At 39.1% G+C, this 16,284-nt stretch overlaps 1 protein-coding gene across 3 annotated transcripts in view; it reads left to right on the forward strand.

Moving 5' to 3' along the window:
• The first annotated feature begins 1,564 nt into the window (after nt 1-1,564).
• Mbnl1 (muscleblind like splicing regulator 1) overlaps nt 1,565-16,284 on the forward strand; it is a 193,670-nt gene continuing 178,950 nt past the window's right edge. For all 3 annotated transcript variants that reach the window (XM_046431489.2, XM_046431485.2, XM_046431491.2), the window contains exons 1-2: nt 1,565-1,694; nt 8,574-8,705. The gene's annotated coding sequence lies outside the window, so the exon portion shown is untranslated. The remainder of the gene's footprint in view (nt 1,695-8,573; nt 8,706-16,284) is intronic.

The raw sequence follows: 16,284 nt of genomic DNA on the forward strand, positions 1-16,284 counted from the left end.
TTGGGTTGTGCATGATAGAAATATAATTCAGAGAGATTTCAGGAAAAAAACAACAACAACAACAACACAAGAATGTATTAGTGAAGTAAATTAAAGAGAAACAGGGTTTCAGGCCCAGCCGGAGTCTGTCCCTTTCTCCCTCTTGCTCTTTCTCACATCTGGTTTCTTCTCTATTGGTCTCTTTCTTTCGCTGTCTCTCTCATCTGTGGTCTCTCCTAGTTTCAGCTTACATAATTCTTATTTTGTTTTGTTTGGGGTACTGGGGATTAAATCCAGGGACACTTAACCACTGAGCTGTGTCCCCAGCCCTTTTTATATTTTATTTAGAGACAGGTCTCACTAAGTTGCTCAAGGCCTCCGTAAGTTACTGAGGCTGGCTTTGAACTTGCCATCCTCCTGCCTCAGCTCCTGAGTTACTGAGATTACAGGTGTGGGCCACCATGCCCAGCCCAGTTTACATGATTCTTTTTTATTTTTTTATTTTTTTTTTAGGTTCACTTGATTATTAAAGCAAGCTGATCCTAGCAAAAACAGAGCTTAAAATTTCCAGAAATTTTGGAGTATAAATCTTATTCCAGAAGTATGTCTCCCTGAGATTTGAATTATATGCTCATCTCAGAATCAATCACTGTGGCAAAGGTCAAGCATTTAATTTACAGGCCAGACACTGGTCACATGCTTACACTAGCATTGGTGTAAGAGAGAGATCAATGCCACTCACGTTACATGGGCTGATACCAAAGAAGGCCAGTTCCTCAGGGAAAAGCCATGGGACCTGTCACTGCAAGAAAGAGAATTGGTAATGGGTACAGATGTACAAATAGCCTGATCGCCCACATGATAAGGGTTTTGTTTTTTACAACTTTTGTTTGGTTGGTTGACTTGGTTTTCTGTGCTGAGCACTTAGCCAGAGCCTTCCCCATGCGGAGCATGTACTCTACCATTGAGCTAACCCCCGGTCCTTTTTATTTTTTGCATTGTTTCTTCTTCAGAGGACATTTTTGAAAACATCACTTATTGCAAGGCCCCTCAGTCATCTTCCCGAGCCTCTTTCTCTCTGGCTTTGTCTGTTGTGCTCCTTCACCATCCCTTACCAGCCCTCCCAGTTTATGCACCACGAATATCATAGCACGTGCAGCTGCAAGAATGTGCACCTCTCTCTGGCTGTCATAACTCTGCAAACTGGAGTCCTCTAACCTGGGACATCTATAGATTTGCAGGTTCTCTGAAACTTCACCTTCTAATATATCAGTTTCAGACTAACATGCGCCCCTCTGTTGCGTGGCAGGACTGATACAACCTTGAGTGGGGTCTTCTTGAGGTGGTACATTTTAAAGTAACAATTTCAGGTGATTTAATGAAGGAACCATGTTAGGGGTTAGGTATGAGGTTTCCCTCCCTGGGTGAAACTATTGGGTTATGAGAGCCTTAATTTAATTAGTGTGTTGATGCACTTGAACGTGTTAACCGCAGGGTAATGTAGGCAGGTAGCTGTGGCTGGAGGAGGTGGGTCCCTGGGAGTGTACCTTTGGGGTTTATATTTTGTTCCTAGTGTGAAGAGCTCTCTCTCTGCTTCCTGACTTGCCATGTCCTGAGTTGCTTTTCTCCTCCACATTCTTCCATCATGATGTTCTGCCTCATCTTGGGTCCAGAGCAATGAAGTTGGCCATCTGTGGACTGAGACATCTGAAACTGTGAGTGCCAAATAAATTTTTCCTCCTCTAAAATTGTTCTTGTCAGGTTTTGTGGTCACAGTGGTGAAAAAGCTGACTAAAATAAATTATTTAGTGGTGTTGGCATGATGAGGAGTCAGTGAGGTCTGATACACCCAGAGGCTAGCAAAGGTAGCAAGCCATTACCCCTCCTAGCCCTGAGAGGCAAAGAGGAGCCATTTTGCAGGAACCTACTGACAGCCCAAGCTGAGGAAGAGGAGAAGACAAAAGGACAGCAGCTGAAGGCAGGGAACAGCCACTTGCAAACCCTGGCCCTAATGGGAAGAAGTAGAAGTAAGTACTCCAGATTCTCTCTTCTCCATCCAGTGATGGTGCCCCCATTGGCCAAAGTCAGCCAGCAGGTCAGCAGGTCAGCACAGAGGTCAACTTCTTAACCAAAGCATAGGGCTAGAAGGACAGGGAAAGCAATGCACAGTCCAGCTGATTTTGTATTCCCAGTTCTTCCTAAGCTTCTTTCAGAGAGTAGGTAAAAAGTCTCAAATGGATGAATGATTCCCCACAAATCTTCTCTCTTCTGATTCTTTGAATTCATTTTTCTTAATAAGCACAACAGATATAATTATAGAACTATTTGTGGTTTAATTTGTAGAATTTTGTAAAGTTTTCAAATATCTAGATTCACAAAGTAAAAGAATTTTTTTGGTTTGATCGTGTGTCTCGAATTAGATTTTGAAATTGTCAACACCACTCTTATGAAGAGGCATGTCCTTCCTGGCCCTTGACCTGGGTGGGTAGCCAGTGAGTACTCAGAGGACCCATAAGGTGGCTATTCTCATCTCCTTTTAGAAATACGGAGACTGAAAGTCCGAGATATTTGAGAATGATCAGACAATGACTTTGTCTTCCATTCTCTAAATTCACAGAGACAAAACAATAGCATATGAATGTTAAAATATTAATGCTAGTTCTTCAATAAGTTAAAAATAAAACCAGTGAAACAGAAGTACTTTTTTTTTACCACTGAGCTATGCAGATAGCAATTGAAATATTACTACTTTAGTAGTTTTAAAGTGGCTTTGATAATATACCTTGGGAAAGAAATAGTGCTAAAGCCATGGTATATTTATTTTATTTTAACTGAAAACTTTTTCCAGAGACATATGCACATTGCTTAATGCTTTCCAGGGATAAGTTCATACAGGTTCAGGATTGCTTGTCTGCAACGCTCAGGCCAGAAGTCTTTCAGATTTCAAATTTCTTGGTATTTTGGAATATTTGCATGTACATAATGAGATATCTTGGGAACAGGACCCAAATTTAATCTTGGAATCTGTTTATGTTTCGTATACACCTTATATACATAGCATGAAGATAACATTATACAATATATTGACTGTCACCTGAGGTCAGGTGTGGAATTTTCTACTTGTGACATTGCTTCAGTGCCCAAAATGTTTCCCATTATGGAGCACTTCAGATTTTGAATTTGCGTGATATAGATACTCAACTTGTCACAGAGCAGGAGGAGGGGCAGGGGAGAAGGACGAAGGTGACAAAGAAGAAGCCTGAGGGATTGGGGGTTGTTATGGTAAGTGCAGAGGAAATATGGAAGCTGTATAAAGGTTTTCCAGTCTACATGATTTTTTAACATCTTTGTGGGGTTTTTCATGTTTTTTAAATTTGTTTTAATTAGTTACACATGACAGTACAATGACCTTGACATATCACACATTTGAATCAGGTGGGATATAATTTCTCATTTTTCTGAGTATACAGGTTGCAGAATCACATTGGTCATGCAGTCACATATAAACACACAGTAATAATAATGTCTGTAACATCTTTGGAAGGGTAATTTGAAAGTTCTAAGTGTGAATAACAGCAATTACTACATTATTGCCTTATTGAAATAGTGGCCAATTTTTATTCAAAAACAAGGCATTTAGTTGTATTAGACATATTAATCTTACATTATTTTTAACACAATGTAAGATGTATTCTTCATACATGTTATAAAACTTCCGAAACATGTTTTAGTATATTTTTGCAAGAATGTGTTGCTTGGCATGTAGAAGAAATTAACATTTTATTGACTAACCAGGTTTGTTCCCAATTCTAATGATAACTTAGAAGCAATGAGCACCACAAAAGGTTTAGGTTGTGGTCCCAGAAAGCCCTGTCTCACTAAAAGAAACCAGGTTCCTTTAGACAAATGGCTGATTTGGGGCCTAGGGCAGGAAATACACAAAATTATCCCAGTTATCTTGTGCCAGAAAGCAAGGATATAACAAAAAATATTAGGGTCATCTCAAAAGGTTACAGCAGCCAGTGGAGAGGGCCTAAAGTGGATTCTGGGAAGACTAGAGCATCATCCAAACAGAGTGTTCATGACACAGGGAGACGGAGAACCTCACCTCAGCAATCAAGCTGTCCAGGGAGCACACATCCACGGTGAATGAACAGGCAAGTCATCAAACAGGAACAGGAAGGAAGGACACAGCATGAGAATATACTCAGTTTCTGTTTTAATCAGGAAATGCAAATGTAAATATTAAGATGACATTTTCTTATCCATAAGACCGGCAAATTTTTAAAGGTTTCTCGACACAAGTATCGACTATTGGCAATAGTGTGGGAAAATAGGAAATATTCGAAGTTCAAGCCAGTAAAACATTTTTGACTGAGCAAGTCAGTCAGGACAAGTAGCATTTTAAGTGTCTAGACTCTCCTTTGCTCTGGTGTTGACTGGCCATATTGGGGTTTTTTTTGTTGTTTTGTTTTTCCCGAGAGAGAGAGAGAGAGAGAGAGAGAGAGAGAGAGAGAATTTTTTAAATATTTATTTTTTAGTTTTCAGCGGACACAACATCTTAGTTTGTATGTGGTGCTGAGGATCGAACCCAGGCCGCACGCATGCCAGGCGAGCATGCTACTGCTTGAGCCACATCCCCAGCCCAACCATATTGTTTTTAATTTGCAAAAAGTAACACAGATTCAATCAATAGAGGAATTTTGTAAGTATATGAAATAGCTCAAATGAATGTTTTGGGAATATCGTCAAGTTATAAGTTAAGGAAAAGATACATAGTGTGGTGCTATTTACATCGAAATCCCATAAATATCAAATTCTGGATGAATAGATATGTAATTTCACAGGAAATAGGTCTTCAAAGATAAACACCAAACTGATAACACTGCTTACCTCAGGAGAGGAAACCACCTCAGAGGGAATTAGTATGCACTTTGGGTTTCTCTTTATTTTTCATACTATAAATTCTAAGTAAGTATCCTTTGTTTTGTAATCTTCTAATAACCCTCTTAGGAGAAAAAGGAAGGCCCCCTTTACAAGTGAGGATACACGGAAAAAATTATGGCTGGTGTTCCCCAAGGTTAAGTAAACAGTTGAGTTGAAAAATGAACTCGGGCTGATCGTAGGGCCTTCATGCAAACTCTCCCCAGATGACAAAGAAAAATGATTTTTTATTGTACTGATCAGAATGTCTCCAGGGAGATATCTGGGTGTAAAAGGACACTTTAGCAGCCATTAGTATTTGCCATCTGAATGCATATTGAGGAGACTGTGGTAAGCAGGCAGGCTCAGACAGAGTCTGCAGAGCAGCAGCCTCCCGAGCACACACTGTTGCAGACTTCTGTGAGAGGAGGTCAGAGGGTGAGGGCGGAGGCCAGGCTGAGACCCAGAGCACCACCAGGTGGAGGAGGGGTTCTGAAGTGGGCCTGGGCTGCCGCATCACCTACGAGGGCTTTGAGTGGCACTTTGGGTAACAAGGACATCTTTGGTGACCTCAGCAAGAGTCCTGATGAATAGGAAGGGGCAGAAACCCAGGAGGAAGGAGTGTGAGCAAACAACGTGGACTTGGCAGCCTGGTGGTCCCTCCAGATGGCCAGGTCCATTTGTGGGTGTCTACCCAAAAGAACTGGAAGCAGAGATGCAAGCGGGCCTCTCTCCATTGGAGTCTACAGCAGCACCAATCATAGTCGCCAAAAGATGGGAACGACCCAAAGGTTCACCAATGGAGGGGCAGAAACATAAAGTATGGCAAACATGCAGTAGCATGCTATTCGGCCTTGGAAAGAGGGACATGCAGACACGTGCTAGGTCCTTCATGAACCAGTTCCCAAGTCACATGGTCGATCCTAAGTGGACTAAGGCAGACACAAGAGGACAAGTGTTAGAGTCTGTAAACAAGTCAAGATGGCGCCTGGTATTTTGCCAGAGGGAGTGGTTTGTGAAGTAATGCCAGCGAGCCATTAAGTGTGGAGATTTCTTATTGGTTGACTGCTGTATCTAGTTTATGTTAATTAAGATAAGCTGTGTGGAATGTATATATACCCCTCCTGTCCTACAATAAACGGGGCTCCCACTCCTGCTGTATCAATGTACACAAGTTGTTCATCACCCCCCGGTTATTTTGCTGCAGCCGGACTGTGGCATACAAGTGTCACCATTCCCTTACACAGGGTCCCTGGGGTCTTCAGATTCACAGAGACAGAAAGTAGAACAGTGGTTGCCAGGGTGGAGGGGGTGGGAAAAGACAAGTGATTCCTTAATGAGCACTGAGTTTTAGTCTAAAGGATGAGAAGGTTCTGGAGGTGGGCAGTGCTGGTGATTGCCCAGTGACACCAACATACACTTAGAAACGGTTCACATGACCCATGTTCTATGATATACTTTCTACCACACCTACAAAACCACAGTGTTGACAACTTCCCTAAAAAGTTCAGAAGAAGGGAAAGAAAGTAGTATGGTTGTCAGTCAAGGAGAACTTTTTAAGGGGGAGGAACATCAACATCACTGGGAAGTGGTCATCAGGGAAGCAGAGTTGCACACCTACCCTTCAGGTAAGAGGGACACACACTCTGACTCACATACTGAACTAGCACATTAAAATTACGGTTGCCCCCCTTATCCACAGGGAATGTGTTACGAGACCCCCCAGATGGAGGCATGGGAGTGCATAGTAACACACCTTACGTGATAAGGTTTTTCCTATTTTGTTCTAAAACATTGTTCTAAAATATACATCTTAACCCCAGCATAGGATTTTTTTTTCTATCTGCATGAAATCAAGACCTTCACAGGTTCCCTTTGAAGAAGGGCTTTCTCGCTTTTCTTTGGCATATTTGCACTCGCAGCATCACTGTCCTTGCATTTGGGGGCCGTTATTGAGTACAACAAAGATTACTTGAACCCAGGCACTGGAGCACTGTGCCAGTGGGTGTGACAACTGCAGTGACTACCAAGTGACTAACGGAGGGTAGTGCATCCAATGTGGGCATCTGGACAAAGGGACGATTCATGCTGTGGTTGGTACAGAGCAGAAGGGCCTGAGATTTCATCATGTCTGTCCAAATGGGATGCAGTGTTAAACTGATGAATTATTTCTCCAGTTTTTACTTAGTATTTCCTGGCTGTGGTTGACTACTTGTAACTGAAACCTCAGAAAGGAAAGCCACGTATAAGGAGGTCCCAGAGCACCCGCAGACATTGAGGACTACACTTCCTGAAGTGGGACTGGGTCTTTGGGGTCAGAAGAGCCTAGTGTTTCATGATACTCACATGCAGTGATATTTAAATTTTATCTCAACACACAGAATCTAAGTCATCTTCATTCCATCAATAACTTTTTCTTCCAGTATTTTCCTACAATTACCTCTCTAAAGAATTCAAATAAAATTTGATATTTATGACACTTGGGGATTTTGTTTTTTGTTGTTCTTACTTGTATTTTTGTTTCGTTTTGTTTTGGGCGTATTATTATGTGGTGGTTTTCTTAGTTTGGTGTATTTCTTTTTACTTCCAATTAATTCACATTAAATTTGAGGTTAGGTGAAATAAAAAATATTCCCATTTCTAATCACTCCCTACTCTGTTGCCTCTTTGGAAATATTATTAAATAAAAAGCAAAGAATATGATACTCTGAGAGCCACTAGTTCCTAAAGTCTTGCAGTGTGTGGAGGTTTGCATAATTACTGTCATTCTTGCAATCCCCCCTCCCACTTCCCCATTGAGCAAGGGAGGGTTGGAAGAACTGCCATCAGTTTGCCACCCATGGTTTTTATTATCGGGTAACCTAGGCATGGGAGAAATGTGTACCTATATGTATATTTAGACAGACAGATATCCTTTCATTTGAAGTTGACCACAGCATTTTCTTTGATCAACTGTCTCTGTTCCTTTTCAACCAACCATTGTCCCTATGGTCCTTTAAATATTTCCATTTACTTCTCCAGCTTGGAAGAAAATTAACCAGTTATACGCTCAGCATTGCAAGATCTGCACCTGTTTTTCACTCTTGTGGCTTGAATTATGAGAGATCGTGGATAAGCAACAGTTTCAGTTTTGCAATGCTTTATCTGTATGTAACAGGCAAGTATGCATGAGAAAGGAAGTTAAGACTTATAGGTAAAAACACCACTACCCAAATTCCAGGAAAATGTCCACTTACTGCTCTTGAACTTGGATTCTCTGTCTCTTTCTCTCTCTCAGATGCTTACAGTCAGATTATCATTTAGGTTATACTGCAGAGACTTTAAATTAACTACATATAAAAGTAAGTGTATGCCCCATATATTACTTTCACAGTTTTCTTCTACATACAGTTTTTCTTCCTTTTTTTATAATTATCATTAGCCACATAGAAGATGTTTCCTTATGTAAGTGAGCCTACTTAATCAAGTATAGATTTTAAGAACTTAACTTTTTTAAAATATGCTTAACAGATAAATATGTTTATACATTAATTATTTATGCATAGATGCATAGATTATAGCATGTTTCCATGATTCCGAGTGTAAGCTTTGTGAATAATTCACCATTTCCCATAGAATTTATAAAGCATAATGACTCTGGTGTTTCACAACTTCCTCTTTTGGTGCACTAGCCTTCTGCAGAGGAAAAAAAAGTCACGTGACTAGAGAAGAGAGCTGGGTAGAGAAACAGATATCCTTGAAGAGCAGGGAGTTCAACTCACCAGTGGAGCAGCTTGACGAGCAGCTGTAGATAAGACAAAGAGGTAAGAAGAAAGCGACGTTGTTCATATTTTAGGATTTGGGTTGCTATTTATATGCCAAAAATGTAAATGCTGAACAGATTATAAAATAGATTTGTAGACCTGATATTTCACTCAAGCGAGTAGTAAATATTTAAAATAAAAGACTTGCATAAATATACGGTTTCAACTTCACTCGCAACCTTCTAAAAAGCCAGGAAATTTAAAAAATTATCATTGCTCTCCAACTTATATTACCTGCAAAGTAAAGCGTTCTCTTTCTTGTGTGTGAAGAAACTTTTGGATGAACAAAGAGAACTTTGCTTCCTCCCCTACCATCTGTTTATTCCTACCATTTCTAAATTCTCTCACATGGATCTCTTGTTCATTTTGAAAAACCATTTAGTTGAGCCTTTTGGAAAAAAATACATTTGTTTTTACCCACCGCGAAAATAGATTGAATTATTTTGAATGTAACATTCCAGTGCTGTTTGTTATATCATCATATGATGACACTTAAAGTAATTTGTGATGATAGCATGATTTTAAAGTCTAAATAAGTAAATCTGACTTTCGAAATGGTTTTCCTAATAAGATTAATTGGTAGTTATAATACTTAAAATTAGAGTAAGAACTAAAACAAAGATCATTTGAAGTGATGGTTGGTGACCAACACAGACTGAGGCTGATCTTGTTAGTAAGTCCCCGGATAATCTAGGTCCTGTAGGACCCTTGGTCCTTGCTGGTGTGCGGGTCCAGGACAATAGCAGCTCAGATCAACTCTACTTTATATAATTGACTTCAAGGTACAGCAATTTTTAAATCTTCCTTTTAAAAGCTGTTGGTTTCTTTATACTTCAGTGAAGACATTACAGATATTTCATTGAATACAGCTTTAAGAAAAATGCAGATTTAAGTGAACAATTTCTGTCATGTTGTGTGGAAGCAGGGAAGTTCGTCTGAGCACTCTGTCATTGAAACATTTTGAGGTGAACACTATACATGGCCTGTGTGAGATTTGCCGAAGTAAATATCCCAAGTAATGTTTCAGAATGCTCACTTGATTTGGTTTGCTTTTTGAATTCGACTAAAATCATGACTTTCTTGAAGAAAGTTCTTATCCCTTCAATAAATGGATTTATCTTTTATAAAATTCTGTAAAATTTGTGAAATATGTCATAGAACCAATAGAACCACCAGGACCTGTTGGTTTATTACATTACCTGGTACCCACTTTTGTAAAAAAATCTATTTTCATGTAATATGCTATAACAATAGTTGGTGTCTCTTTATCGCAGGGAAAAGGAAAGCAGGTTGGTAGTATTATAAATTCAGGAAATGAATTAAGGACACAATTTTGACATTTTGGGCTAGATCAGAATTTTAAAATTAAGATGATCTTTTGAGAAATCCATTAAAATTGTGCATCTTTGTCTTTAGGTGCCACATACTAATTAAGCACTAATTCCATTAGAACTTATGTTAATTTAATACCAATTTAACACCATCTCTTTTTTTCAAACAATTGTGGTTTTGAATGGACACAATTTTGCGTATGTGATATTTTGACATGGTGGACTGTTGAGCGTTACGGGGAAGTGACAGTGAGTGCATGTCGCTCTCTCTGGGGGATAAGCAGCCCTGAGAAAATGGAGCCGAAGGAAATGGCCAATGAAGGCCAGAGCAGCCCGAGAAAATGCTGTCCTTCTGAAAGGACAGATTTGTGGTAATTCTTGTTAAGGTCTGAATGAACAGCCCAGTCTTAGCTTGTTGAAAATGAGTTTAGAATTTGTTCTCTCCTTGTGAAAATTCTATTTTCTAGAAGAAAAAACAGAGTGCTCCTTTGGCCGAGCTTCCAGGACACACAGGGGTGACTGAGGGGAACTTCTTGTCGCGATTGGCATTGCATTTTTTTTCTCACATGCTGTTATTTTTAAAAAGCAGTTAGAATCTGCTGCGGAATCCAAAAATTTTAAGTGAAATTAGACACATTGTGAATAATTCATTGCTCAAAAACTAATTTTGACTTTTGAACTACAGAGACGTATTTTACTACGGTTCATTAGAGTATATTCATGCGACGATTATTCAGGACAGATATTTTCCTTGAGTCTTATAAAACTTGGAACCAGACAGCTGCTCAATGGCATGGTGAAGCCTGGGGTCTGACCTAATGAAACATGGCTGATCTAGCGACCTGCGGGCCATCTCGCAGGTGGTCTGTGTGACTGGAGAAAGCCAAGTGGCCTCCACTCTCCCTGTTAATGGGTGTGTCCTCCTGCTTCCCAGAAGGACCTCCCAGTCTCCCTCTAGAAGAATCTGACCAGCTTACAGAGAGTGCTCTCCCACCCTGACATATAGGCAAATATATTATTTTCCAAACAATGATTTCACTTAGGAACAACCATGCCATTTGTTTTTGACATAAATGACAAGACTTCCAAAAGAACATTGAAACATTTATTTTTTACTTAGTTGTTTTGTTTTTTTCTTCTTTCCATCATTTTCCATTTTGTACCAATAAAGAGAAGGAAGTCAGTTGCCTTGAAAGAAAATTTATGGTTTGCGTACGAGCTAAGAATGTTCTGATTGCAAAACCAAAACTCTTCTAAATCTAGATAATATACGTCTTTTAGCCTTTTAGAAACAATTTTGTGTCTTCTATCTCTATAGAACTTCCATTTATTTATTTTTAACGAATGTGACTTCCAAATAAGTGTCACACTTAACATTTTCACATCTACTATACTAGAAATATGTACTAATAAACAGGAAAATTACTGTGTTCACAAAATAACTGCTATAAGAGCAAATGTGGCCTGTTATGATAGAGTGTGCATCTCATTTCATACACGAAGCAATTTGTGCAAATATGAAAGATAAAGGAAGCCATTTTGTATTTCTAAACATTTCTACTTAAAAAAAATAAATGAAATGCAGTCTGACTTATACATCTGCACTGTAAAAAATTTAAACATTTAAAAACACTGCTAATTTTTTAATCTTTAAAATACAAATTATTTGTTGAGAATTGTTATATTTCCATCACTTTCTTGACAACATTAATGTTTTTTAGTATTTTTTATGAACTAAAATTTGGCACTTAGATTTAATGTTTTCAAGATTATTTCCAGTTTTATTTTTTTGCCATTGTATATGTATGCCAAAAATATTACATTTTACTTAATAATACTTTATTTAACATTTGTTATATTTGACATCATTGATATAAATACCAGATTTGTGTTTTTAAATCAAAATTCAAGGAAAAATGAATTAAAATCATTAGCTGGCAGTGGAATAATGGAAAACAGATCATAAATCAAATGAGCCTAAAGGTGTTGCTCCATGCACACTTAGGAATTATTTTGCTTTAAACATATCTTATTATAAGCCTTTAGGTATTTTTTTTAGTAGTAGTAGTTACCACATTCTCAATATTATTCTCACCTTGGAAACAAATACGTAGTAATATGATTTTGAAAAACATCACCACAGTTTGTTCTGATTCTGGAAAATATAAATAAAATTAATAGAATTTTAAAAATATATCTTCATTCATTTTATTTTCACTTGCACAAGAAAAGAACTTATGTAGGTGTGTTGTGTCTATTTTTTGTCATGGTGAATAGATCTGACTTAGAGGAGTCGCAGAAGTCCTCGCCATGAAATTAAGTTGTTTTCTGAGCAAATAAAATCAAATAAAATCCTATGTGTGTGGTGGCAAGTTTTTTAAAAATGCTCACCAGAAACTCTTATTAATTATTCAAAATATTTTTATTTTGGAATAATTTCAAGCTCAAAACGTTTCTAGGAAAAAAATTATAATGAATACCTTTCTGTCCTTGATTAGATTTGTTTGATCCCATTATTTTCCCACATTTGATTTCTAATTGGCTCTTACTCTTTTTTTTTATCCATTTCTATGATTTTTTTCCCTGAACCACTGAGTGCATGTTATGCATAATATGGCCTTTAATTCTGTGCATTCCTCAGAGTAGAGATTTTCTTACGTCCCAGTGGCACGTAAGTGGCTGCCTCATAAATTTGCAACAATGCATTTCTTTTATCTAATATTTGTCCATTTCCGAGTTTTGTTGCTTATCTAATAATATTCTTAATAGCAATTTCTCCCCAGTAGATCATCCTGTCTAGAATCAGCTATCACTTTAAGTTGCCATCTCTCTTTTAAAAAAATTAATAGACAAATAAAATTGCATGTATTTCCTGTGTATATTATATTGTTTTGAGACACATATATTGTGGAATTTGAGCTAATTAACATATGCTTTACCCCATCTACTTGCGTTTTGCGATGACAACACTGAAAATCTTTCTTAGCATTTTTCAAGAATTCCATACATTGTTATTAACCATAGTGATGATATGGTACCATAGATCTCTTGAACGTGTCACGTCCCTTTATGCTCTTTTAATGTGGGACATTTTTATATCATGTCTTTGTCTCTTATGAAATTGAAGATTTTAAAGAACACCAATACTGTTTAATTTAGTTTTTAAATTTCAATTTATTTTTAATGGTACATAAAACAGAAAACCTATATACATGTATGGGCCACCTTGTGATGTTATATACATAGTATAATGTTCAAATCAGGGTGAATGCATTTATTTCTTCAAATGTTTATCATTTCTTTATGGTGCCAACATCCTATCTTGCTGCTCTTGAAATATACAGTGCAGTACTGTTACCTGAGGTATTTTTCCACTTAATAGCATGTTTCTCGTTTTGTGTTTGTCAATTCCTCATGATTTTATCGCAATTCTGCATTTCCGACTAGAGCACTGCACAGGTGACGTGGCCTCTCTTGCTGACACCCATGGAGGCCCATGGTACCCACCTGTCCCACTTGGTGACATGGCCTCTCAGGGTGACACCTATAGAGGTACCTGGTGCTCACTGGTCCCACCTGGTGAGGGGGCTCTTTGCTGCTGAAGGCTCCGTTGAACTCTGGGGTGCAGTGATGACTCCTCACCAACTCCCGGGGATTTAGCATCCACAGTCACAGACCTTCCCATCTGGGGCAGTCTTTTCTATAAAGATTACAAAATTATGATTATTCAACTTATCACTCATCGGCGTTAACACCCGTCTTTTCCATTCTGCTGTAAACACAAGAACTTCTTCTCTGATGTTTATTGAATGATATGGATTTTGTGTTTCCCTATGTTCTTGTATGAACTGCTGCACTCCCAGGTTTTCAACAGTTCTCTACTGCCTTAATTATGTGATATCACGTTGTCCACAGTTAACCACAGGAGCTCCGTCGTTCTGTCTGTGTCCTGGTGATGTCCCCATCCTAGGAGTGAGCACCTTCTCCACCTGCCCCCGCCCTGGAAGCCTTCACCGTCATTTCTGTATTAGAGAGTGGCCTTAGGTACCCAAGTCAGGTGGTGTTTCAATCAGCTTCTTCACTGCTCTGACTAAAAGACCTCACAAGAATATTTTAAATGAGGAAAAGTTTATTTGGGGGTTCACAGTTTCAGAGGTCTCAGTCCACGAACAGCAGGCTCCAATCCTCAAGGCAGAACATCAAGGTGGAAGAGTGTGGTAAAGGCAAGCGGCTCACATGATGATCAGGCAGAAGAGAGACTCCACTCACCAGACACAAATATATATACCCCAAAGCTATGCCCCCCAATGTCCACCTCCTCCAGTCACACCCCACCTGCCTCCAGTCACCACCTGGTTAATCCCATCAGGGTATTAATTCACTAATTGGGTTAAGGCTCTCACAACCCAATCATTTGTCCTCTGAACCCTCTTGCACTGTCCCACACATGAGCTTTTGGGGGACACCTCCCACCCAAACCTGAACAGGCAGTTAAGTGTATTCCCCACCACTGGCCGCAGAAATACGTTAATGCACACGCACACCAATAACATGAGCACACAATCTGCATGCCAATGGTCATGCAGGCACACATGTGAGTATTCATCTACATGCAGACGTGGCTACCACACACGTGTACTCTGGGCACCCAGTGCTCACTGGTGTTTCCTCTTCAACCCGTCCTTGCAGTGTTGCTGCCTCCCACAGTCCAGGGTGCAGTCCCTGGATGCCAACAACACTGCTGTGTTTACACACCTGTCAGTTCTATGGCATGTCTAGAATTATTATAGAATTGCTTCCCTTAAATCACTGCAATAAGTAGATCTTCTGAAGCAGTGTTCAGGGTTTGTGCCCACTTCTTCCCGGGCACACCCACCTCCCAGAAATGTTTTTTTAATAAGTTGCCTGGATTCTTCCTTCCCTCTTTTCCTCCCTCCCTCCCTCCTTCCCTCCCTCTTTCTTACTTTCCACTCAAGGTGACCACAGTATTAATTTCAAATACAATTGTTTGGTCCAGTTCATTTCCAGCTTTGGGGCTTTTTTCCTTACAGTTTTTATTGGTTTTCTTTTATTTTTTGAGTAGATTATTTTATTTATTTATTTATTTATTTATTTTTAGAGACAGGATCTCACTGAGTTGCTTAGCGCCTCACTTTTGCTGAGGCTGGCTTTGAACTCACCATCCTCCTGCCTCAGCTTCTCTAAATTTATTTTAAATATTTCTTTTCTAAGTCATGGAGACAAAGGGCTACTCACCCTAGTCATTTTTATTATGCACCATGTGGCCTAATTCAAATGTTATTGACAGAATTCACAAATACTTACTTGAGTTATCAGTCAAATTTTTATTTTTGTATTTCAATTCTAATCAATCTACCTCGAGCCTGAAGTCTAAATATTTGATATTCGGATGTTTGATATCAAAGAATATTACTCTCTGATATTCTAAAAAGTGACAACTTCAGAAAATGAAGTAGTTATTTATGGTCACACTGATACTTGGTAAACCCTATGGATTCCAGAAGCTTTTTCTTTTTCTTTTTTTAGTTAAATGTGCAGACAGCATCCTATTTACAGAAAAACAATTATGTAAGGAAATAAGAAGAAACTATGAATTTTTGCAATAGATAAGCACTGAAAAAATTCTCTACCTTTTGTATATGATTATAGAATATCCCTGTCTCCAACAGTTCCCATTGTCTACTCCAGTAAACGGGCTATGATATTTGTGGTGGGAAGAGAAAGTGGGTCAGTCTCAAAAGATTGATTTCCAGGTTGTACAACCTCTGACTGTGGGTCTGAATAAATCACTTTTCTATGACCAAGTGTCTCTCACCACACAAATGACTAATAAAAAGTCAAAGGGCCTTAACTTTCCGCCACTTCTAGACTTGTAGACAACCTCTGCTCACAGGCATCTCAAATTCTACATGCCCCAAACAAAACCACCTTTCCCACCTGTCCAGATGCTATGCGATCTTCTCTCCTCAATGAAGAGCATCACCTCACCCCAGCTGCTCAGGTGGTTTCCTCTGACTTTCCCTCTTCTGTACTCCACCTACCAGCAAGATCTTTGTATATCCAAGATACTTGCCAACGCTGAGCAGACTCTCCCCTGAGCATGGCATAGGACGCTGTGGTCTCTGTTGGTCTGTGTGTGTTGTGCTGGGATGGCACCTGGGGCTCCTGCATGCCAGGAGGCATTCCATCACCCAGCTGCATGCCCAGCCCTCGTCTCTTTCCTCGTT

The sequence above is a fragment of the Marmota monax genome, unplaced genomic scaffold (genome assembly GCF_021218885.2).
Source record: "Marmota monax isolate L192 unplaced genomic scaffold, Marmota_monax_Labrador192_F-V1.1 WCK01_AAM20220418_F8-fsc00022, whole genome shotgun sequence".
In the NCBI taxonomy this organism is placed as follows: Eukaryota; Metazoa; Chordata; class Mammalia; order Rodentia; family Sciuridae; genus Marmota; species Marmota monax.